We start from the raw sequence: 25,532 nt of genomic DNA on the forward strand, positions 1-25,532 counted from the left end.
TGAATAGCCTGTTATAGGCCAATTTCCAGAATTGACGTAAGTGCAAACATTTCTTGCACAGGTGATCCTTGCCCGACTTCAGACTTGGGCAGAAGAAAACAAGGTTTCAACACCCGTTCAGTAATGGCTCAGGCCTGGTATAGTGAATGTTAAACAAACATTACATTTCAATCTTATTACCTGTAAATACGTGATGACAAAAAGGGAGCCATTCACATGGCGTTCACCTACCTGTCTTTTGATTTAGTCAACAGGGACAAATTACATGGCTTTCACAAACCTGTGCTTTTGATTTAGTCAACAGGGACAAATTATGGGAGGTTATGCAGAAAATAGGGGTGGAACCGAATCTGCTCACCCTAATAAAATGTTCACTCCATGACCTCAAAGTTTCAGTCAGAAATGGCCTACAAGGGAAATTATTGTCTCAAATAAAGTCACTGAGAGCCGTCGGACAGGGATGTCTTTTAGCACTTTTTTTGTTTTTGGTCTATATCAATGGCATTACAGAACATTTATCACGGACTGGTGTGGACGTTCCAAAGATAAGGGATTAATATGTGTCCATACCTTTATACTCAGAAGTCCTGATTGCTATACCCCAAAAGCACTACAGAAGTTGTTAGACCGTTTACTTAGTATATGAAAGGCCTGGACCTGAAAGTGAATTATCAAAAATCACATACCATGACCTGCAGCCACTATGCACAAAATGTACTCACTTTAAAATGGGGGGACACATTCCTAAAACAAAGAAATGATTGTAGCTACTTAGGCATTGCTTATAGCTCATTCTTAGGTTGGAAATCACACCTCCATATGAAAGCACAACAAATGGGACTGAATATGGAGGCTATTTTTTGCTTTGCAAGTTCATTAAACATAAACTTTTGGCAGAGATGATAGCCCTGTATAAATCTAAATGCATTGCCACTGCCATATATGGGACGGGGGTATGATGGTATAAAAAAACAGATACACTTCAATATATTTGAAATGCCAACACCGTCAGGATGTTTGCAGTTCCAAAAAATGCAGCAAATTGTATATGTCATGAGACGTTGGGCCTTCCCTACATATATGACCAGATAAACATTGCACCCCTCCTCTTGTGGATTTAGTGTTGGCAACACCCAAAGACAGATTTGGTTAGATCATGTGGGTTAGACAGTGCAGTCTCAGATAATGTGAACAAGATACCTTGGTTGATGTATGTAACATCAGGTCTTCATAAATGGGCCTAATAGAAATGTTTAAGTCCACTAATCATATTCCTCCTAATGCTAAAATGATTGTTTAATCCAAGTATGTCAACCATAGTTTGGAGGAAAGATTAAAAGGCGCTTTGGATATGGAAGTAGTTCAATATTACTTGCAAATCTCTCGTTAAATTAATTGGGATGGACTGAGAATGTAAATCATTGGCTCCTTTTAACATTCTTAAGATTTTATTCAATTCCCTTCAAATATGCTTTTCCATAAGAATGTGCTTGTCAAAGGAAATTACCCCCATGTCATTGTGATAATGCCACCAAACAAAGCACATGTCACTTTATTTTATTTTATCCACTCTATTCAGGTCAAAGAAGTACCTTTCTGATTCCTTTGTTGCGCCAGGTAGAGATTAGGCAATACCGGTCAGCAACAACATATTTGTAAAAACGAATCACGAAAGACATGTGCCACGCAGTGCTTCATTAGGAGTGTTATCCGGATTAGAAACCACTATGAGTTTGTAAATTTTAACTGAGGCCTTGTTTTTAAACTAAAATTATTCTTTTTTTAGTTGGAGTGCAGGAAACCCAACTACCTTCTTAGGACCTCACACCTCCTCATTCCAAATGACAGATGACAGTCATAACACTTCCCTGCCTTTAGAAGGTCAAGTAACTTAGCTGCCTTTGCAGGGTCAAAGGACTTCCCCTGACACCCTTCCCCTTGAAAGTGGGTTGGCTCTAGGTCCCTCCCCCCTGCACAGGCTCTGTGGGTATTGTGAGGACTGTTCTGATTCTTTATCATCTTTCCCTCCGCTTTCCCCTGGGAAGGGATCTGTCCTCCTTTCTTCTGATCACTCCCCTGATGTTGACTCATTAGCTGTGTCCCCCAGTCCCTGAGATCAGACCGCTTCGAGTCTACTAGATATTGGCATAAGTTCTCTTGTACACGATGAGTCAGGAGGTGCTTCTAAAGAATTAAGTTGTAAAGCCCCTCATAACTCACGTGGTTATCTTTAATCCAGCCCTCTAGTGCCTTCACTGAAATATCTACAAAGTCCACCTAGGATTGTGTGTTTACTTTCTGGGTGTCACTGAACTTCACCCTGTACTGTACAGTAATTTAGTAACTAGACATTCCCTCTTACGTTGATAGGATTCTGTCTCATCCCCCCCCCCTAAGGTCAGGAGCCTATCCCTCCCAGCTACTGGGATCAACTCACACAGGAGTGAACCCCAATGTTAAGAGTAGACTGTTCTCATTTTAAGGGCCCTTTCAAATGCAGTCAGCCATTTATCAATGTAGTCCCCCTCTACATACATGCAAAATATTCCCATGGGAAGCCTGAGATCAAAACCTCAACGACTGGACATCTCAACATCTTCCTTATTTTCACTGCCACCATGTTTCTCTCTTCCTTTCTTGCCCACTTTATTGTGGCTAGTTCCAGCTTCTCCTTTAATATAGCTATAGATGCTAACTGAGCCTGATGCTATCTCTCCTCAGTGGACAGTTCTGGTTCATGTGTGTTGGAGCCTCCCCTCCCTCCCCTAGCTGGAAGTATGAACCTGGTACTGGAAGTTATGAACATGTTGTCATCAACCTCCACTGAGAGGTTGTCTGAGTGATCTTTCTCTCCCTCCCTGTCACTCTGTGCCTAGACTTTCAGGGTCCTAATCAGTTCTCCCTTCCTAATCTTATTAGCTATAGTTAGCCCCATGGACCTGAACTGTACCCTAAGCTCAGCTACTTTGTGTTTGGACAGGTTAGCCAGCTCAAGATTCATAGTATCCCTAGATTTGGGTCACAAAAGAAACAAATACAAATGAATTAATAAAGTCTAGTCTATAATTTGAAAATCACTTTTTCTCTAGATCAATATACTGAATATTTAAAGATCTTCACTTAAATACTGGTTGGGAAGTGGTCAATTAGCAGCGATAAGTAGGGACCCACCAATAGTGATAAAGCCACAAACAAAATCAAACGTTCAGTCAAGGTATTAATAAATATTCCCTTGCTCAAACCTTGACAGCTGGCTTTGAGCAGGCAGGCTTACTTAGAAGACAGGTGTGTAGAGCATTTAAAAACATCAATGTATCAAATAATACACAACACACAATGAAAATCCAAGACCAATTTATCAGAATAGGTTATACTTTCATGAACAAAAAGATACCAAATTGACAAAACCCCAATGTAGGGGACCGAAGATATGAACTTTAAAGAATAAACACTTTCTAGTGTCTAAAAGCCAAAAGTGGCAACTTGGGACATCTGGTCACGTTTGACCGGAACAAAGTCAGAGTTTGAGGTCACCGTGATGGAAAACGGGTCGAATACACTTAGTGGGAGGCCTTGGTCAAAATGTTACCTTCACACTTAGAAACTTTTTGGGAGCTTTTTCTCTCATCATGGAGCAAGGCACTTCATCAGACCATATTAAATTGATATCATCAGCTTGGCCCAGAGCGATCCTCTGTCAACTCCTGGAAGTCTCGCCCATGGCCTGAGCTCCAGAGCTTTCAGAGGGACAAACCTGAAATCCAGAACGTGTCCCAGTTCAACATCCGCGACTTGACTCTCAACAACGGGTCTTTCCAATCATGGATCCCTTTCCAAAAGCTGAACCTTGGGGTACAGATCAGGTTTCCAGCAGGGCAGTCCTTCTTCTCCTTGTTGTTTCAGGCACAGATCTAAGGTGCTGGGCAATGCTCCCATATTTATTTATTTATTTATTACATTTTGCATCCTCACTCCTGAATCGGAACAGTGCAGTCAGCATTGGAGATATTGGAAGTAGAGTCCTTCAGGAAGATAGAGACCAGCCAGTATCAACTAAGCAATTTCTTTAGCTATTCCATTTGATATGTGTCCATTACATCTGGTAATGGAGAAGGTTCTTCATGTAGTGCGGCATAGATAAGCCCGGAACTTGCTACATCTAGCCATAGGGCAGTAGATCTGAATGAGAGTTAAAATAAGCCTTCTGACTAATTGAAACAGTGCCCTCATGTTTAGTATGACTATCCTAGAAGTTTGGAAATATTTGGAGTTGCGTGTAATTAGTTACTGAAATTTGTCCTAAAAGTTATGACTTTTCATTTATGGAGTACTGGGACAAGTAGTCAAGGCAGACCTAAAAGGACTTAACTTATAACTGATTTCATAGAGACCTTTTCAGATTCCCTATTCATCTTTATCTACTGAGGATTTTCCAATGCCAAAATATTGAAAGACAAAAGTAATCTTTTGTTCAGGACTTTTCCTACCTCACTCTTTGCTGAGTGAGGTAGGAGAAGTGCTGAATCAAAAGTCAGTGTATGGGGATGGAGAAAACATGCAATCTTCTAATCCTGTAGACAAAAAGTCATCTACCGTTGTAGGTGAAAGTTTGATTCCCTTGTTTAGAAGACTAACCACACATAGGTGAGAAGCATCGCCTTCAGCATTGGTCGCATCAGCAATGTTCGTATCGGATGTTACCTGCGTGCCTGTTGTTTCCTCTCGTACTTCAGCAGTAGCAATTTGCGTCTGAGAGATCTCAATGAATGCCGTCATCAGGATTGGTAGCCACAGGGGACAACACACAGCATGGGCCGTTACACGGTCCAGCAGAGAATCGATATCCTGACTGATTGGAGTGTTAGACAGATGTCTAGTGCGCATTCTTCACCACAAAGCAGGCAGCGTAGAACAGGTTAGATGCAATGTTGCCCGATTAGTCTGAATGACAGAAACCATGTGTTATTTAATTCTCGTAGACGAGGTAAACCTAGAAATTTGGACGATGTGCTCACGACACTTCATCTCCAGTAGAGCTCTCTCTATGGTGCTTGGAGTGACGCTTGTGATTTGGCTTGCCATATCGTAGCAGTAGGAGAAACAATAGGATCCCTGCAACGAGTGCTAAAAGTAGTGCCAGTCCGCCAAACACAGAGTGCATGAAGTTGGGAATTATTCCGAGGACTGCTTGAAAAGGTGCTAACAGTCTTGAACATACTTTCTTAAATACATGGACAATACCACACGTATCAGATATCTTTAAGATACGTTCCAACATTTCTGAGAAATGTATAGGGCAGTTTGTATTCAAAAGGGCTTGTATCTCGGCTAAGTCCTTGCGACTTGTAGATAGTAGGTTTCTTTGGCCGAGGTCAGAGGCACTGTTTGTTGTAAAAGAATGGCTTTCATTCTGCTTAAAGTATGAATTCATATGGAAGAGATGTTCAGTAAAGGCCATAAAGGTGACTCCATGGCTGACTCTATTTGAGGGAACAAGACTTGCATACAGCAAGTGACCCTGGATGTAACCGTTACTAGATATGGGATACCTGGCAACATGCCACAGCAGCTGTGATCATTCAGTATGAGGTAACTTCCATTTGAAAGTTGTCAAAAATTGGATTAATCACTGCAGCCGGTGAATCTTGCAGGTGGCAGGATAAGTTTGTAGTGGAACGATCACAGGCCCCGTGTAAATTAATACCCTGGCATATGAGAGAACTGCTTAGGGTGCTTTCATATTTTGTACCGCTAAGAAACACTTTACCCCCCCACTTCAACATCTGTGTGTGTAAGGTAAATCCCAAGCTGTCTTGATGTATCCTTTACCCAACCTTTCATATTTGCCTGCTGGTATATGTTTTAGGCAATACTGAAATGGAAAGTTGTAACAGGCAGAGTAATTTTACCTTGTATGATTCACTCAGTAGCTGGTTTTTCTGTGAATGGTAATTTTTCCAGTTTTTCAATGCTCAGCACCGTATAGTCTGCTCCCCTTTGTTCCAGTTTGATCCGTTTATCAGTGAGATTGAATTCTGAAAACAGTGACGTAGTGTTGATTAAACACCAAGGCACATAGCCTGCACGCAAATTTTGTAGCGTCCAGCCTAATAGCATGATAGAACGTAGTTGAGACTGCCCATGTTGCAGCATGACCAACTCTTGTTCCATGATATCTATGGTTGAGTATACTACGCTGTCTAATGAATATATCCAAGATGACAGAGTCATTAAGCCATTGTCTACTACAGCGAGAGATTTCTTTAAATTAATACGATCAATTTCTCGTATTGTTTCTGCAGTTTCTGCTTTGGTAACCTTCCATATTTCATTATAAGCAACGTAGATACTGGCATATATGAAACGTTTTTGATGCGTTTTTCTTGGATCTAGCAAGAATTCCCTAAGGTCTGCGCCTTCCGAAAGTAAAGTTTAGTGTTGTTTCACATCCTCTAGTGTAGCTTTCTGTAGCCAATCAAGGCAAAGTTTCCCTACACTGTATGTTGTTATTTCCCCTGGATGCTGTCTATGAACATAGCGTGGGTCTGGCCTATTGATAATGAAACCCTGTGTTTTATTCAGGAATCAATTTTGACAGTTGTTTGTGTCTGTGGGCCAGAGCAACCATTTGTTCCAATCAGGATCTGATCTGTTGTGATGCAAAATTGTATGTACGTTGACCTCCCCCTGTGTAGTGCTATTACTTGCAGGTGAAGGTACGAACGGAGTGTTCATGTCTTTGATCTTGGATATCCCAAGGCAAGACGTTTGTTGTACGGTGTCATTCAAAAACATAATTTGCTCAGGGATCTAAACAAAGCTTCTACCCCCTGCACTTGCCAATCTTGTGTACCCCAGACAGATTTTGTTTCAATGCTGTCTTTCCAAAAGTCGAAACCCTGTCTAGACAGTTGGGCAATAAAGGCTGCAGAATAAATCTGTTTTGTATTGGTTAACATATTTTAGTTCCTGTCTTGTTCACAATTTCAAAGTAAAACGTTTCTGGATTTGACAAGTTAAACCCTGAAAAATATGGAAATTTCTTTGCAAAAGTTTTTTTGCTACCCTCCTTTGGTTATACATAAATACATTTCTAGGTGATGCAGTTCTATGCAAGAAATGATGTCCATATTGGTTATAACAATACATTTGTTCATAGTCTGATGAACCCTCCAAATATTCATGATTTGTGAATGCTGTAGACATTTCTAGATCAGACATCATGTTATTAAAAGTCTCGAAGTCCCACTCATCAGAAAATGTTTTAGAGGTAATAAAGTTTAATGAAATTTTAAACAAGCGTGGAATCTTCAAGAGTTCAGACGGGCCAAAAATGTCATGTTCTGTTTTGTCCCAAACTATACTATCTGGTATAGGAACAGCTGTGATGTTCATTGCTGACATGTCTCTTGCTCCACGATGGGATGATTTGTGTAGCTGGAGAAGTAAGTTTACTCTTTTACTTGCTGTGTCCATTTAAATATATCTTCCATTTATCAGCATACCCTGAGTTATTACCAAAGCTAACCAAAGTAGAAAGAAGAATATTCCCAAAACAATCCATAGTTCAATCCATGGTGAAACCAGATAAGTCTTTTTCAGGAGATCAAAAAATTCTGTTGCTTGTTGTTTGAAAGTTCTTTGTGCTGGAGTTGTTTCATGTTTGCTGGGATCCTCAGAAAATATATCAAAGTTAATGAAATCACCAGAGGCAGTTCTGTCAATGGTTCGAATTGCATTAGGATTCGTTGAAATTGCTGGAGCCAGTTGATCTCTTGTTACTTCATTGTAGACAGGTGTATCAGGACAAACTGTTATTTGGGTTTCAAGAGGAACGAGTTCCATAGCTTTGTTGCTTAGTCCTTCATTTCTCACTATAGAATCTTCAAAGGTGATGAGTCTTTCAGTTTGAACCTCTTGGATTGTAGCTAGAGGAGTGTGTCTGCTACATTGTCGGAGTCCACTTGGCCTATTGCTTAGTATCAGCCACGTAGTGTGGTTTGATCGGGTCGATGGACACAAATCTTTTCTCCTTTTTACCAGCAAGGGGCGACAAAAGTACTGTTCTTGATCAGTGGATTGCTAGGACATTTACTGGTTGTCTGTAAGAAGGCCAAAATTCCTTCTTGTCTGTGATCTTTCTCTGACTAGATCACCAAGCTTTGGGATCCAGACAGGCCTTGCGGGGATGGTTGTTTTTTCCCCAGTGGTGGTTGGCCTCAGGAATACGTTGCTTTGTTTCGATCTTAGTTCAAACGATCTTTGATATCAAATTCTTTATTTTTCACCACTGTGCCTTTCATGTCAATGTACGGTACCAACATTCTAGTCCCAAATAGGACCTCATATGGAGTGACACCCCCTAGAGAACTTCTTGGCAAATTGTTTAATGAGCGTTGGACCCCATTAAGATGTTTGACCCACCCATCAACCAAACCTAATACCCTAGCTGTTATAGACTGCTTTATGTCCCGGTTTTTTCTTTCCACAACAGATTTTCCCTCAGGATGGAATGGAGAAGAATACCGCAATGCTACGCCCAAACTGGCCATGTCTTCTTTGTAAGCTCGAGAGCTAAGTGCAGGACCCTGGTCGGAGTGTAGTGTGCCAATTGCGTATGTACTGATAAAGACTCGCAGATCTTTTATAACAGTTCGAGCTCAGTCGAGCGCTGAGGCCACATCCATAGGAACCTTGACTTAGTGTTTGTGGGACTGCAGTTGTCCAAAGGGACTTCTGCATGTAGTCTAATGCTGTCTAACCATGGTGTCTGTACTGGGCTGGCTATGTTGTAGTCAGGCGCCTGGTGGCGTTCTGTACTGCGATCTCTATCGCAGTCTATGCAGTTATTGATGAAGATATGAATCAATGTATTCATTCCTGGTCACCAGTACATCTCATTTAGTTTTAAAATTGTTTTAGAGATCCCCTGATGTGTCAGACCCTCTCACAGATGTGCTTCGTAAATCAAAGCTGCTTTTTGTTCTATGTTTGAGATTGACCTATCCCCCACTCCAGGGATTCCAGCAAACAAAACGCTGTTCGCATCAATTATATATGAGTATTTGAGTGGAAAATGTTTAGGTAATGCTGCACCGCTACCTTTGCTTGAAGCATTGACAGCCAGTATTATTTCACTGTCTATTCTCGTTTTTGAACGAGTGATTGCAGCTACGGAAGCCGATTGCACAGCCCCCTTCGTGGCTTCATCAGCCAATGAATTCCCTTCAACGTGAACGCCATCACGTTGATAACTCAGTGTGTGTATCACATGAGTGTTTTGTAGTCCGTTTCGCAACTGAACTACTTGTTTTCAAAGCAATTTGTGCTTGATTATGCCACCTTTTGCATCTTGAAACCATTTTGAAGCCAATTCTGTAAATATTCATTGCAAGATTGTACACAGGAAAAAGAATCACACACTATGAGTGTGGGGAATTTGTGATCCATATTTTCAAGTGCCATTTTGAATGCTTGTAGTTCAGCTCGCTGAGCTGTACAATCTCCTAGAGATTGTGTTTTTGTGACCATCAGTCGGAATTTGCTATCGCGCATACAACCTTTAACGATTGCGCACGCTGGACTGTAAGCTTGTTTACTCTCCGTAGCGGGTTGTGCAGATCCGTCAGTATAATTGATAAATTTGTATTGGTCAAGAGGGAGAATCTCAGTAGGCAGAGGACATTTGTGTTTGTATTGCAGGAACGCTTGTGTTTTCAAATAAGGATTGAAAACATATTCAACATCAGTTGCAGCAAGTGAACTAACCATTCTAGCCATCTTGCATGTAAAGGTTTTGCATTTGGAATGCTAGCTTTTGTAACTGTTGATGTAAATTTAATTTCTGCTTGTGTATACAAATGTGATTTGTATGCAATTGGTACTTTTTCACCTTCGTTAAAAGTTAAGTAGGTGAATCCGCATTGGCCTAGAATGATTCGGATCACTAAGTTGTGTAAGTTTACGCGTGTTTGTAAGTGTTTTCTTGCTAACATGTCAGCTTGAAGTGAACGCAGGATATCTGTGTGTTCCTGTGTGTAATGTGTGTTTTTATTCGTAGAGAGGTTTATTCCTTTCTGCGTAGTTCAGAATGTATGTTCTTCCAAAATTTGTGAAACCTAGAATCGACTGTAAGTTTTTCAGCATTTTTGAAGGTTGGAGCAGCACACACTTTTCTAAAAAGTTGGCTGCCAGGCTTTTGCCTTCACTTGATAGTTCATATCCTAGGAAAATGACATTTAGATGGTACATTTTTAATTTTTGAAATTGAATTGATAACACTCAGAGGCGAAGCTCAATATAATGGTGTTCACCCTGTTCAAGTGCCTATCCAGGTAATCGTATGCCTGATAGATGTCATCGACATATGACAATCCCTCGCCATCATAAATTTGTAGTAACTCTGTTATCCTTGCTGAGAATAATCCTGGGCTGTTCTTGAACCCTTGAAGGAGTCGACAGAAGTGACACTGGGTCCCCATTATTGAGAAAGCTGTAAAATACCTGCTTTCAGGTGCTATGTTTTGATAAAAGAAACCATTAGAAATGTCTAATGTGGTTTTATATTTTGTACGCACAATGTTATTCATTAAAGCTGTACTGTGTGCATTTTGCACTGCAAATGTTTTACAACAAGAGTTTTGGTGTCTGTAATCCAAAACTAGACAGTATGTAGTGTCTGCTTTGAAAACAGGAAACAAAGGATTGTTCAATGATGAGGTACATGTTTCAATCACCCCTTGGTATTCAAGTTGATCTAAGATCTCCCTGACCTGTTTTAGCTTCTCGCTTAATTGGGTACCGCCTTTGTGCACTAGGTTGATTTTTTAACTGGATCTTATGTTGAGGTAAGTCCTCATCCCATCCTACATGATTTTTGTGTAATGCTGGGGCTTGGGCAACTGCCCATTTCCTGGCAATAAGTATATTTTAAATGTACTGGAACATGGTTGGAGGAGACTGGCATAATGATGTCTTCGCCATGTGAGCACTCCCTGACAAATTCTGGTGGCCAGTCCTGTTCTGCTAGAAGTATATCGTAACCCTTCGAAAGTCTCTCCCAAAAGAGTGCTTTCACTTTTCTTGGTATGTCTCCCTCCATCCGGAGTATTATTTCATATAACTTTTGTGATGAACTAACCTTGGTGTCCACAGTCTCTACTTGTATGTACTTATTCAAGTCCACTGTCTCCAGAACTTCCTTCAGGTTCTGGCGAGCTATTGTTACTTCTGCTGCACTGTCCAACATTGTCTGAGCCCATTCTCCGTTCTTGAGTTGTGTTCGCAGAATTCTCTGCATGTCTGATCTTCAGACCTGCTACCTTCTTTTTGGAGAATTGAGGTTTTGATTTGTTTTTCTGAACGTGTTGATCGTCTTTGGACTTCATGCGTTCTTCTTTTTTATCTGACAGTCCTCTTCTTTCGAATTTCTGTGATGATATCTGAAAGGTACGAGAGGAACGTGTATCAGTATCTTGATACCTATCCGGTTTTCTCAAATTATCCCTATTCCTGAGGTTATACCTACTTTCTGAGGCCTCCTTAAGAGGAGACCTACCTCGGGATTGAGAAAGTTTCTCTTTTGAATGTTGTTTTTTAATTTCCCACTTCTTTTTAGAAGATGTATGATTTTGTTTAATAGAGTCCTTCTCAAGATCTCCAGACAGTTGTGGTTTAACTGTGTAATTCTATAAATGTTTGTATTTGATTAATTCCTCATATGACATTACTTCGATGTCAGGATAAGGTGTGTAGCTGGCTAAAATCGGCCATGTTGCTCCTGGTCTACCTAGTGGTCTGAGCCGGGTAAAATGATTTAAATGTTTTAGGGCTCCTTTGAACCAGAGCTGATGCTCCTGGCATGTGAGTGGAATTTTAACATCCTAGAAAGGAATATATTCCTCAGGTGGTTCATCTTCTTTATAGAAGTGAAACAATTGTGTTACTGGATGTGATTCATGAAATACTATCCATACGTAGAATACCTCCGTCTGGCAAGATTCATGTGCCTCTATCACAAAAACTGCTCTACCACCTCTTGGTGTTAGACCATGTTTTATAAGTTTTAGAGTGATGGCATTCCTTAAATTTGGATGGAAAGGAATCGCATCCGCATTGGTTTCGTTCAAACCTGTTTGATTAAAAGCTACTACGACTGGATCAGCCTCAGCCTCACCGGTCATGGTATTATTATCCCCGTTTTGGGAAATTGTTTAATGAAAAATGCAGAGCAAGTTTCAAGGGAACAAAGATAAGGTACACAATATTTTGGAACACTGGACCCAGTCTCAGAATCGTGGAAACAATAGATAACAGTTTCACTCAGTCAATCGTGCATGCTTAGTTTCTACAGAGTTTACACAGAAATATGTAGAAGGGCGTTTCAATAAAAAGGGTTTATTGAACAGTCTTATTTCTTGAGATATGAACTGCTACAATTGTAAGACAGAATGCAGAGTATAATATGTATAGTGTTAGCAGTAAGATTAGATAATACTGCAATAGCATGGTTTGTAGCTATGACATATATTCATAAAAATACATACATAAATAACAGAGGCTAAAATGTGAATACTCATCTGGTGCTTCTAGCTAGTTCAACACCAGTGTACCTAACCTAAGTGTAGAACGAGGTAAGAAGAAGGTGCTGTTTTCTAAAGTATAGCTAGCTATAGTTTAGTTTTGCCAGAGTTGCCAAGAGTCCCTCTAGGTTCTAATCTGTTCCATACCTTAGAAGGAGAGAGGGTGGAATCTCTTTCTGGGTCTCGATCTCTAACACCCCGCAAGGGGAGTCAGAAACACTGGAGCTGGATTCTCTGCAAGGAGGATGACAGCGTCTGGTCAGTGCGTCAGGCGTGGACTTGAATTCCTTCCGAACTTGCTGTGGCGAGCTGCAGACGAGCCATGCAAATATGCAGTCATGAAGTCGGTAGGTAGCCAAGCCTTACCATGGCAAGTGAAGGTATATTTATACCTTGAAGGTGTTTAGGAATGCCAATATTGACGTAAAAATCGGGCAGAGGAATGTCATGAATGAACCCCTAAGGGATACATGTTAATGCATAATAAATGAGTTCTTGGAGAAATCAATAATCCAAGCAAGGGGAAGTCTTAAAGGCTTAAGAGTCTGGTTTTCCAAGAACTCGTTGTGACGTGGATGGGCGGATGTAGGTGGCCATGCCTGTATTTGGTTAACATGGATAATGCCTAAATAATGGTTGGAGTTCTATGCCTATATACAGGAAATGGGAATTGAGCCTCTATAAGGACGTAAATCAGGAAACCTATATACGGTATCTAAAATGACACACAACATCCTCACACTTTCCAATATGAGTTTTTTTTTATTTTTATAGTCACTTGTGTTCACTACATTACATGTTCCTCATTTGTGGTGTCATATTGATGGGAACATCTTTTCTATCACCACTTTTACCTTCACCATTTTCTGCCGGAAGGCGCAACCTAGGCTGTTCTCCAGTTGATTCCAAATGAGTCAATTTCTTCACAGATTTATTGAGGTCCCTCTCTATTTTCACCCTCTGATCCCTGAAATCATAAACATGCTCAAACTCTCGGAGATTGAACACCACCTTTCATGGACCCACGGTCGGGACTCCAACACCAAAACTGGGTTAAGTCGTGTTGCTTCACTTTCACTAACTTCCAAGCAAGTTCAGATGGACGCCGCTTATGCCTACTACCACTAACATCATCAAATGTGTGTCCTGCCCTTTTAGCATCATTCTCTTCTGGGATTTTTATAATTGGCTGGGTTGCTGTAACCTCGCCTGGCAGAAATCACATCAAAATTAATGCAAATTTAAAATCACTTTTGTGATTGAAAAAGCTACTATAGTTTTTGCTTTAATATCTGAGGCTTGGCCGCAGGTAAAACAAGTAGAAAGTGGATATCTGTGTGGAGTGCAGAAAAATCCTTATTGATGATCTTGAAGGAGTTTGTTCTGGAGAGCGTGAAGCATGGGCGACAGGTGGATATGAATTTATCAGAATGTGTAGAAATATATGCAAGTGAGTATGAAAAAGAATATTGTGGCACAAAACTTCTCTAGGCTCAATAGTCTAGAAAAGAAAAGGAAGAATGCACTTTCAAATCCTCATTAAATGAAACCGGTCACCTTTTTCCCCTGGCTCGTTAAAGTACACATTGGGAGACACTTTTCATTGTGTAAAAGACCAAATCTAATAGAGAGATAGTTGACCTGATTTCTTACAACCTTTGGCCATGCTTTACAATCCAATTTGAGCTACAACACCTTCTATCAATGAGTAAGGGCCCAATTACGAGTTTGGCGGTCTCACCGCCATACTGCCGTGGAGGGGATCCCAAGAAGACCACTGGGTCGGCAGTCTATCGCCTGCCGTATTATGATACATGCTGTCTGGACCACGTTGACAGAGTGGTTCCTGTCAGCAGCGAAGCGGACTGCAATATTGGTAATGTGTACTCTGTAACCCTTAGAGCCATGGCTTCCCACCAGGCCTATTACAATATCAAAGTTTTACTGGCAGTCCCCTTGTGGGGGATCCCCAAAGGAGGCAGGCCATCGCGGTACACTCTCAGCATACCACCAGATCAGTGACCTTGGATGGATACAAAAAAAAACACAGCTGATATCCATTGGCCAAGTGGACACACCTGCAAATCACGCTATATAACACACCCCATTCTAGACCATAATCCTTTGCCTCTTCACTGCACTTCACTGCAGCAGAGCAAGACAGAGACCAAACTTTTTTGGTGGGACAAGACAGCCCTATTTTATCTCCATCCCTTTTAGCACTCTCCAATCACTTTTCTTGCACATTGTTCTCACACCCCTTGGCTTTATTTGTTTTGCATTGTCACTCACTTTAATTTATATTTATGTTATCCAAATTTTTCTGGCTGAGTTGTCAGTCAAGGTGGATGAAATCCTAACAGTAGAGGCACAATTGTTTGGAGCCCAAGTCCAACATACTCCTCTCATTAGGAAAAGGAATTGTGGTCCAGGGTAGTCGGCAGAGTGAATACTGTAGGTACCACCCTGCGCACAAAGGAGGAAATTAGGAAGAGGTGGAAGGACCTGATGGGAAAGATGCATTTCCTGGCCTTCAAGCAACACCTGGAGCCCCAGAAGAGTGGCGGTGGTTCTCCCAATGCCCCATTACAGCTGTTCCCCTGGAAGGAGAAGGTCTTGGCCATCCTGCATTCTGAGAGCATGACAGAACTACCTGGTGGAGTGGAATCTGGTAAGTTACACTTCACTAATAGTCACAACACTTCAATATCCTGGATGCTCTCATCTCAGCTTTTGCTATTGTGTCATCTATCTACTGTCCTAACACGCACTACTCAAAGTATCCAAGGTGTTTGATTGTCAGTGTTAATGTGTATTGTTGAATATAAGATTACATGCATCAATATCCATGACATGCCTCATGTTGCAATGGTGTCTCTGTAAGTGTCCTTCTATGAAAATTCAATTACTCATGATATGTGTGAATATGTAAATGTGTGGTCCATGCCAGCTGCATTTTGACAATAGGTATGTTACACTAACCGTTTTGAAAGTGTTGGCAATTACAGATTGAAATAACTCCTTCTATCATGAGGACCACTTTCTGCAACCCTAAACGAGATGCAATTGTGATTTTTCCCATTCACACTTGCCTGGCTGATTACAACTGATGCTCATTTCCCATGGTGTTAACATTTATGCAAGTGTTAGAAAGTACAGTTTGAAATTACTAAAACTACCATGACACCCTGTTCCTGTAATCGTAAACAAGATGCAATTGTGATTTTGCCCATTCACACTTGAATAACACATTACAACTGATAATAAAATCTCATGGGCTGAGCAATCTACATACAATGATATACTCAGAGGCATGTCTTTCTACTTTGCTTTATGTTGTCCTGGTCTCCTCAACTAAAACTATTAGTGGCAGGTGACCCATTGACTCTGCATTGCACACATGATGGCTAATGTTAAAAATACAACCAAGTTGTGTGAAGGCCTATATTGTAGACAACTAGGCATTGGTATGGCACAATACGCATGTTACCTCTCCACTCTCTTGACTTCAATGTTTGTGAGATCTCATGATCTATTATTTGTTCCAATATGCAACATATCTGGAGATCTAATGGCCTCCTTAATTCTATAACATGTATTTAATGTTTCCAAATGTCTCATTAAAAAGTTCAATACCACTGAAATATATCAAAAAAGTAATCTTGACATATTTTGTTTTTCCTAGGTTCCTACACACTGTGTCACTTAACATTTGGATGTAGATACCACACTTCCACCAATAACAATGTTTTCTATTTCACAACAGGTCTATCTGGCACAGCACATGGGCAGAGCTTGGCTAATGAAGAGAATCCCATTCCACTCCTGAATGAAGCCCTTAGTGATGACAACACTCCTGGAGATGTGGATATAGATGACGATCCTGGTCCATCTGGTCATCCTGGAAGACAGCAACAGTGAATCTCACTGTGCACACACTAACAGCTCTCACCCCAGCTGCAACACCTCAGCCAACCCTGTCCCACCAACCTGTGTACTTAGCACAGTTACTACCATCATGTGCCCCCCAGTGCCTGATCGTAAGCTTACAATCACTACCCCCGCTAGAGAGGATCCAGGATCCAGTGGGACAGGGTACTCTCAGTCAAGGGTACAGGTGTGTGGGGCTAGGGGTCGTTGGAGGGGTATTGTGGGCCTGCTGAGTGAGGGCACTGGGGCCACTCACACCCAGGCCACCATCGCCCAAGTCTTGGGAGTCACTCATGAGTCTCAAGACGTGATGGGTCAGGTATTGACGCAAATCAGAGTGAGGAAGCAGCTGCAGAGGGACATACACTGGGAGCTGGCCACCCACAACACCAACATGGGCTCTATTATTGGGGTGCTACAGGATATCAAAACAACCCTGTGCAATGCTTTTCCAACACCATCTTCCTCTTCCTGTGCTCTACCTACATCCAGGCCATCTACATCTGCAGCACCCACAAGAAGGGAGGCCCTGCCAGAGGAAGAAATACCTGCAGACAACCCTGTCCCTGCAGCTGAGGATCCCCTGTATTCGCAAATATCCAGGAGGTGCAGATGGCAAGACACCCACCACTGCCAGCAAGACACCTCAACCTTAATTTCCTCCAGTGTGTGTAACTCTGATGACTATTTCTGGACACTTTTCCTATTCTCAAGGGAGTAGTATTTTGGACTTTAGACTTCAGACAATTCGGCCTCTACAACTATGGTTTCATTCACCTTGACTGACTACTTCACTTTTTTAATGTTTTTTTCACAGTTTAATAAGTACACAAGTCACAAACTCATTGTCTGTTGTAGTCATTCTCACATCTAGCAATGTATACATGTACTCCCATGTTAACTTTTCAATGCCAAAGCAAGCTACTCGTGTAACATGAATGTGTTGCATGTATACACTGTTCGGGATCAAAACCATGTCACACCACCACATACAAGGGTCTTGCTTTATAACATCTCTATTCCAATATTCAAATCATAGGCTGGCATGATGTATGGAGGGTATACATCAGACAAGTTCCCATAGAACAGGCAAAATAAAAATTGGTCTATGCCGTCAGCTTGACCCATATCACCTACCTCACAAAAGTAATCCCACATCGTTTAAACCAATAAACGGGCACATGGCAGTAAAACTGTTTCTGAACACAGGGTCATTCCAATCCAGTGTTGTTGCATCTGGTGGAATGTCACAAACAAATGTCAGTGATGTGCTACAAGCACTTTGACCTACAATGAGGAGACACATCAACAGCTACATACAGTGTATATACAATGAGGATTTAGCCAACGTGAAGGGAGCCGAGCATGATTTTGGGCCCAAATCAACATTTTATTGGAGCACATGATGGCACACATTTTGCATTAGGACAACCACACAACAAGGAACAAGTACAATGGATTCCTCTTAACTTCCATCCTATTGCTGTGCAAGCTCTCTTGGTGCAGGTTTGGTACTCCCAAAGTGTGTGACGAAATTCCCAGGAACAATCCTTGTCTACTTCGCACATCCTTCGTACCCCTGCTAATGTTACAACCCTGAAATGTTCAAACGAAGATCCCACAGTGAAGGTACCTAAAACAGACCAAAACAAATAGATTAGCTATGAATCCCTACATATGACACAATTCTCATAGTCAACTTCTGGAAAAAATAGTCCACGACAAAAATCTAAGCCAAACAAACCAACACTAACAAAATGAGCATGTGTCAAAACCTTCTTCCTCAATCAATTTTCACCAGTATTTGTCAGAGCTTTGCCTTCCTAATATTTTCCCTAAACATACTCCTCACATAATCACAAGAGTTGCTTTAATAGTCAAAGTAATGACATCTCATAACATACTTACACACGTGAGAAGAAGTTGTCAATGAGATCTTGATGCAAGTCAGCTTCTTCCTCCTCACCACTATTATCAACATTTGGAATTTCAGGATACTCACCCGGTGGCACTTCATGGTCTCCATCCTCTGTGATATAAGGGATGTTCGGTCACAGGGCGATGCTATGGAGCATGCAGCAGGCCACCGTTGGTTTGACACACCTTTCCGGGTGAGTAGAGGAGGGCTCCCCAGTCTTGTCCAGACATCTGAATCTGACCTTCAGGAGACAACAAGCCTGCTTCAATGTCTGCTGTGAACTTTCATGGGCCTCAATGAAGTGGACTTTCCCCGACGGAGTTGGATTCTTTAGCAGTGCCAACAACGATGGACGGTTGGGATATGCTGAGTCTCCTAGCTGGAAGACAGACATAAGAGCTACAATAAGTCACACACTTTCTGATTATGGTACCTGATATTATCCACACAAAGTTAGGACAGATCATACTAACCAACAAACTAGGCCCTGTCCGGTAGTAGTTGTGATATTAGGTGGGGTATGGTGCTGTTCCAAACTATGAAGGAATCATGGGCTGATCCTGGCAAACAGGCACAGACATTTGAGATATACAAATTCGGTGAGCAGACAACTTGCACGCTAATAGAATAGAAGTACTTCCTGTTTCAAAAAAAGTGTTCCCTGCCTTGTGGTGGTACTAATGCAAGATGTATGCCATCAGTGGCTCCAACCAAATGCAGGAGGCGACAAAATCCATAGAAGTCAACCTTTACATTGGGTAAATTCTCACATCTGAGGAACTGGATGTAGCTGTCATGTCTCATCATAGCTGAGAGCACATCTTGTAATACACCACTGAACATTGGTTGTGATATACCACCAGATATAGCCACAGTGTATTGCAAGACACCTGTGGCAAGAAAATGCAATACTGCCATAAATTTCACAATTGGTGGATACATGTGGGATTAGTGTTTTTAGTAAGGAGCTCAGGTTCCAACTGATGACATAAATCCTATGTTGTCTGCCTATTCAAATAAAACTTTTTGATGACATCCATTTCTTCCGTGGTCTGACGTTATGGAAATGTGTGGTACGCTGGGGGCTGTCATCTCTTCCCTCTCCCAGTGTACCTATGTGTGAAAAACAGTTTTTTAACACTTGACCCTACTGTCCACAGTAACCTATGTGAAGAGTCACCCAAAAGTAATGTGACAACACATAACTGATTCGGAAATCATAACAGATTAACCACATGATAAAACATTACTGCCCAACATCCACCAATAATTCCCATTGTGGCCTCCGCATGTGTCTGTAACATAAATCTGCAAATTATATATTCAGAAATGTATTCTTAGCACAATAATGTTAGTTTGTAGGATATTTTAGGTCAAAAACCAGAAACCGCGGAGTACAGTGCACCACACAAATTTTGCGCTTATGCACAGTAATACACTAAACAGATGATTTGTGTCATGGAAATCACATGCCAATGGAGTAGTCCATATGTAAACATGCTAGATCTCATTTGGTGTGGTGGTGATGTATTTAACAGTCACCAATACTGTACTTACAACCGCTAAAATGGCGAATGCCTGACCTCACATCTTGGACATTCAGAACCTGCTGGAGACGGAAGAAGTTGACCTCACCGTGGGTGCTTTCATTCATGACGGACACAGCTATAGGATAATATTGGTGATTATGATGATAGAGGGCCAATGGCAGTGTCCGTTTACATTGATGGTCGCGTACGTGGGATACATTTATGTAGTGGTTTGAAAAATAACTCACTTGCCTCCTGACACTGCTGCTATGAACACCTCCTCGAATTTAGCTGCTGTTTGCCACCCCTGGGAGCAATCATGCCAGGCCATGCAGGCGAGGGGGTCCCTGCCTTCTCTCCAGAGGAGCTAGAGCAACCGGTAGAAAGACTTCCCCTGTATGTCATCTCTATTGCTTACCAGAAGAACAGGTACCTTTTTTAAATAGATGTTTTACTCTGTTTAACTCCATCTTTTCTATTCCCACAGGCTACAATGTGCCTCTGAGTCCCAGAGCGAATCCTGATTACACTTCTAACATTGTGTGGTCCCAACATAGGACAATCTTTTAATGGTTTGTGGATCACTGTATATTGTTTACCTAACATCACTATTGTGATGTGTGATGTGTGGTAAGCCCTTGATTCTACTTGTGTTGCATGCTCATATTTATGCATGTATACATTTAATGGTACTTATGATATATTTTGTAATCAAATCATGGTCAAAGTGCTAAGAAATGTAAAGGCTTTGTAGCATGAGCTGTGTATGTATACTGTGAGAAGCAGTTGAGGATGAGGTGAGCTATGTGTACAGTCCCACATATCACTCAGTCCGGATCAGGGTTTGCCAAATTGTTGCCTGGGATCTTCTTATATATATATATATATATATATATATATATATATATATATATATATATATATATATATATATATATATATATATATATATATATATATATATATATATATATATATATATATATATCACAGACTCCTTCAAAGTGCCAGACAACCATGAGGTCACATATTGTATGGCCACAAGATGTACTTTTATGTATTGAGGCGGTGGAAATGTGATGTTCATGTGCAATAAGTATGCTCAGCCTGCTGTAGAGAGCAAGTCGTGACAATGAGTTGAGCCCATTATGGGCAATGGCCTAGGCTGGGGCAGAGGTACTCTGTCAATACAACTGATGCAACAGGATAATCTCCCTGTAGACCTGCAGGTCCTTGGATGTTCCCAAAATGAGTTTTCTGAACCAATACTAACCCTGATTTTTTTTACATAGACTTCATTTGGAATGGTGACTGATGGTAACCCCCTGACCTGATACTTCTTTCCATTGACCCACATTGTCAATATGTGTCATTTACTTATGAGAGACCCCTTACTCCCACAGGTCTTTTGTCACTTTTCCACAAGTAATGCTCACACTGTACAGGCCTATTGCACATGTGACACAACAACAGTGCAGATAGTTAGTTACTTCTGAAGAGAATTTGATATGTGAATCTCCAGCTTTGTTACATTAAACCAAACAAACACGAAATACAATGGTATGTTGATGTCATCCCTATAACAAACCCACATTTGGCAAAAGATGTGTCCTGTGATGGCAGTACATAGCACACAAACTCAATCAGGCATAGTATGATATCCCAGTAAGTAACCCACGTGTCCACACATCCCCAGAGAGGAAGATCTCAGTGACACGCTTGCCAGCCCTTTCTTTGTGACCAAAGTGCTAAAAAGTAGCCTATGCTATGGTACCAGGCTGTATGGACTGTATGCATCAGATTAATGGGCCTGGCTGTATAGATCTCTGTTCAATCATGCACAAGTAGTTTACCGTTCAGAAGGTCACAATGGTGTGTTGTCTTCAGGCTAATTGCTATGCCGCTTTGAATCATAGCTAAACTACTTCAGTACAGCTTTCATTAGACTTTTTCGGAAGTGGATGTATGATAAAGTTTCAAGTCAAAAGTGTTATCAGTGTGCAATGAGCATTTGCATGTGACATGATTTATGCTACAGGACATATTTATGGTACATTGGACTTTAACTGGACGTTCATGACATCATGATTTGTTGTAAGGTAAATGAACATATGGTGGAATTTGGGCCTTGTGTGAACATTGTGGGAATGTATATTTTGTACCCATAATATTTGGTAACATCGTTTTACTATGGTATAGTACAAGTGCCAAGGTAAACAAGGTTATCAACTATCCTAGTATGGACATAAGGATGGAGTGTACACAACTCAAACAATGCATTTGGAGCTGTCTAAGGGTTATGACATAACTGGGACCAGCTGTTTTGAGACTATGTAGCATGCATGCATGTGTTCATGCTAATGTTGAAGCCTATATAGTGAACCATGAAGCTGGTGTTATATGTGCACTTAATGAATGTTTTCAGTTGATATGTGATAGTCAGGTGTGGAAATACAGTTGAGTGAACCAATTGTATCTATCATTTATGATTCATCCAGGTCAAGAGAAGGAGAAGGGGCCAACATTGTTGGGGACACAACTGGTCACAGTGGGTCCGAAAATTACATTTCAGACATAGAGAGATTCAGTGACCAACAGGGTGTGTGGAGTGTCATAGAGGACACAAGCTTGCTTTTTTCAGGTAAAGAGACATCCTCCGGCGGACACTCCAGAGAGGTGGCAGACCCCACAGTTAGTTCCACCATCATCATTGTCCACCACCCCCAGTTCATTCGCCACCCTCCCTGTTGTTCCCCAAACAGTCATCTGGACCTCCTCCCCTAAGAGGGGAGCTGTTGCCTTTTGCTCCAGGCACCCCAGCCCCTGCTCCTGTTCTCCTTGCTGCACAGCATGAGGAGGCTATTGAGCTCTTGGGACTACACTCCTGAGTGCTATCCAGGGGCAAGGCACCCATCTGCAGCAGATGGTAGCCCACCTGGAAGGCATTCACAGTGCCATGTCTGGCTTACAGAGATCTTTTCAAGCTCTGGCCTCCTCACTCACTGCAGCCTCCTGTTCACCCTAACCATGTGTTCCTCCCCCTGGCCCATACCCATCCAAATACCCTACTACCAAACCTGCCCAAAGCACATGCACACATTGCCATACACTCACTCATATAGACCCAAGCTGTGCACACACACTATGCACACCCCACACAAAAAGAAATTAAAAGCATACAAACACACAGACACCACACCCACCACTGACAATACCTCACCCACATACTCACACCACTCCTCCATCACATCTCCACACAGCACATGAGACAACATACACGCATGCACATACCACATCCCCACCACCACATCCCCACCTAGCACAGATATCTTAACATCCACATTTACCACTACAACCCCACTCACATTTATACAGACAACAGAAACATCTACACCCACAGTCACCACCAAATCAGCAGTCACAACACACACACCCTGCACTTCCACTGCACCATTATCCATAGACACATCACACTCTATACACACCTAAGAAACTCAGACAGAAATAATCACTCACCCAACAGACACTTGAGAAACAAGGCACACCCATATTGCAACACATACACCTGACACACATGCACCTGCACCCACAACAGTCCCAAACACATCCGACACTGATACTCCCTCTACCTTTAAGATCCCACTCATTCCCAAAGTCCTTCCCAAGTTCCCTACTGAAGATCCAACCTTTTCACCTGGTCCTCTGTCTTCCCAACTCACTTACCAACCTTTCCACAAAGGTTCCAACCCTGACCACACCCAAACCTACCACTTCCACCTCCAAATTCACCGGTATTCAAGACCCATCGACTCCTTCCAAGGGTCCCACTTCAAAACGTCGGACTACCCCTTCCTATCCCCCTTAAACATCAGTTCACCCCTTCCTCTTCCAAACTACCACCTTCCAAACTCAAGAAGACCCCTCCCAAACCCTTACAACCCCATCCCAAGTAACATCTTCAAGGTGCCTGTCATGCCCAATGGCTTCCCCTTTGAGAGGAGTTTCATGGCAGTGTTATGAAGAACAGGTTTAGTGGCACAGCAGTGGCTAGACCACACAATGTGAAAATGGATTGGCCATTGGCCTTTGGTTTACTGCATTTAATTGTTTTCGCAAAATAAACATTTGCTTTGTTTAGAACACATTAGGCCTGCCATTACTTTAACTATTTTATGTTATTGGATACTGTATGACTACAGTTGTGTTTGTTTCATTCCTTATTGCTTATCCATTTGAAGTGGTAAGTATGATCTGACATTGGAACCAGTGCTGGAGTTGCACAGGATAAGGGGGAAATGTTCAATGGATGGATATATGGAATGAAATCCAATTGGGGCGAATATTGCATTGGGTGGTATTTCATACGACAAGTATTTCAGCTTGGCTTGGCCAATGTCAACATCATTTAGCTTGTACTTCTCCCTATGATGTAGGTTCAATATGTGTTTGATGTGTGCAGGTTAGTTATTTGACCATCCCATAAACACATGGAGGGTGTTAAACTGTTATACCTCATTAGGAATTTTAATTGACATGCGTCCTTTTTTGTATGTGTATTTTACACCTACTTTACCAAAATGTGAGACAACTCTTACTGTTACTGCAAATTTTTTGTTTCATGTCTTGTACTTACACATTACCCACACATGCATGGCACTTGATTATGTTATTGGTTGTCCCTGATATATTTCAAATCACAGGTCCTGTGCACATGGTAGTTTTGAGGCATGTGCAAAGTGGACTGAGTTCCAGGGCCCCAGCCTTTCAAGCTTCCCCCTGGTAGAGGCAAACCTAATCTGCAGAGAGTCTTTACATTCTAACCTTTTAATGTTTCTCATTTACCTAAATTTACCTTTAAATGTGGGTGATGGGTGAGAGTCCATTTCAGAGATTTAGCGAAAAGGCGTGTTTCATTTTCATGACACATCCATACAGATGTATATTTGATATCACAATAGGACCTAGCATGTGAGCAATGGGAGGATGTCATAGAGATTAATATCTGTGATATTGATGTGGAGGGGCTGTTGTGTTACACAATTTAATGCACGCATCACTATCTCTAAATATTAGATGTAAACTCATGTTGACTTTGATTGAGTGTGTCTGTGCAGCATAGGTGACCTGGCCAAAGAGGGCATCATAGAGCTGTAATTGTATCATATACTCAGAAATATTACGAACAGGGCCCTTCAAAATATGTTTACCCCAGGGACCCGAAACCCCTTGAATATCCATATCTATTTGTTGAGGAGTTGATGGAATTTGGTAAGAGTGTGGCTTACCGTTGGTTATGTCCACAATGGTGTTGGTTTTGGACATCATCAAGCAGGAGCAGCAGCAGCAGAACGTGTAGGATCAACAACATAGCAGCACAGGATGTGTGAAGCTGAGTACAGGTGAGTTTCAGCCTTATATATGTCCCTTTCCGCCGGCTCAGCCGTGGAAGCTGGACCGCCACTGTCATGTCAGCAGGAAGGTACATTGTGACGCGGCTGACGGGAGCACTGGCGGTCCACCCTCCGACAGACTGGCTTATCCCACTGCGGCCGCAGTCAGGATTTCCTGGCAGCG

At 41.7% G+C, this 25,532-nt stretch overlaps 1 protein-coding gene and 1 pseudogene across 2 annotated transcripts in view; both read left to right on the forward strand.

Annotated features, from left to right (window-relative positions):
* GABRA2 (gamma-aminobutyric acid type A receptor subunit alpha2) overlaps positions 1-25,532 on the forward strand; it is a 567,584-nt gene that overhangs the window by 283,440 nt on the left and 258,612 nt on the right. The gene's annotated exons all lie outside the window — the stretch shown is intronic.
* LOC144821944 (uncharacterized) lies at positions 15,099-17,449 on the forward strand (annotated as a pseudogene).

Source organism: Lissotriton helveticus, chromosome 2_2, assembly GCF_964261635.1.
Source record: "Lissotriton helveticus chromosome 2_2, aLisHel1.1, whole genome shotgun sequence".
NCBI classification, from domain to species: Eukaryota; Metazoa; Chordata; class Amphibia; order Caudata; family Salamandridae; genus Lissotriton; species Lissotriton helveticus.